Genomic DNA, 1,364 nt, shown 5'->3' with positions numbered 1-1,364 from the left:
ACAAATCAAATCTGTATTTTTAAGGATACATTGTATTTCTCACTGGAGGCTTTTGGTTGTAATTTTAGCACTGAAATAGTTATGGTCTTTCACAGTTAAGAAAAGATGTTTAAACAAGGGAAATGGAGGAATCAATTCACACAGCTGACTAACATTAGAGAAATTAGGGCTTCTGAAATGTTCATAGCGATGTCCAGCTTGGGTTTGCTAAGTGGTAATGGCAACCATCACAACATAAGCAGTGACTGCCGGTGAATTGGCTGAAGTGTTGAGGAAAGTAATGGTGATGTCCCTTTCTTTGTCTCCTGTTGATGCTTGTTGAGCTAATTTGGCAACATAGACTCAAGAGCGCTTACTGATTAGCTTATCATTTATATTAAAAAAATAGTTAAATAGAAATGTCAAAACCAATCACCATAATAATCACAGCACAGTTTAAATGTGACACTGAATTTTGTGATGTCATTGGTTCCAAGGACAAAATTCATGCAGAGCAATATTCAAAATGCAGACTGAATAGAACTGGCAGCCAGCCACAAATCACTCTGGTGGATGGGGCGGTATGAGAAAAATAGAGCTGCATGAGTGCAAATTTGCCAGAAGAGATTCGATGAGCAACACTTTGATATGCAAATTTCTAAACGCAGCCTGAGAGATTAAAGAGAGTTCCATCAGAGCAGATGTATTGTTTTGAAAAGATGAAAATCATTCAATGTGTAAAAGATAACAAAAGATGCTTCATGGGCTCAAACATTCGGGTCTCACCCTTCAGATAAACTTCCCAGCCATCTGTAACCCTAACTACCTGCACCTAGCTGACAATTTTATACCATTTGTAACCATGTTTAGATCAAAGTGATTTTTAGGTCATTAATATAAAGTGGCATGGGATTTCTTCTGAGGGGACTGTTGATTTGATCATGGAGGCATTTCCCATTGTATCATACAATGAGCACATCATAATGACTTGTCACCGTGACCCTGAGTGCAGGATAGGCTGTATAGACACTGAATTACTGAATTATCAAAAACAAATTCAACCAGTAAACCACATTAAAAAAAAACTTGATGAAATATTAATAATTATCTATGATTACATCCCCGTCCATGGTCTTCAATAAAAGAGGAGCCAAGACATTTGAAAGTGAGGGGGATTAGAACCTCCTTTGTTTAAACACATCCTGAGCAGGAGCATCAATTTATGGTTCATTTTATTTCTTATTATAATTTATTCTTTATTTTACTGATTTACAGAACAATTAGTTTAAGTTTAAGTGCATTTTGCAGTAGATCTCACTTTTATGATTTTTTTTTGTTGTTGGTATTTTTTGCCCTGAGGTACCAGGATTGGATGCTGTAAGACC

The sequence above is a fragment of the Fistularia commersonii genome, chromosome 9 (assembly GCF_037954325.1).
Source record: "Fistularia commersonii isolate RoL2024-O1a breed Wild chromosome 9, RoL_Fcom_v1.0, whole genome shotgun sequence".
Lineage (NCBI taxonomy): Eukaryota > Metazoa > Chordata > Actinopteri > Syngnathiformes > Fistulariidae > Fistularia > Fistularia commersonii.
The sequence above is the reverse complement of the archived record's forward strand: the minus strand, read 5'-3'. Positions refer to the sequence as shown.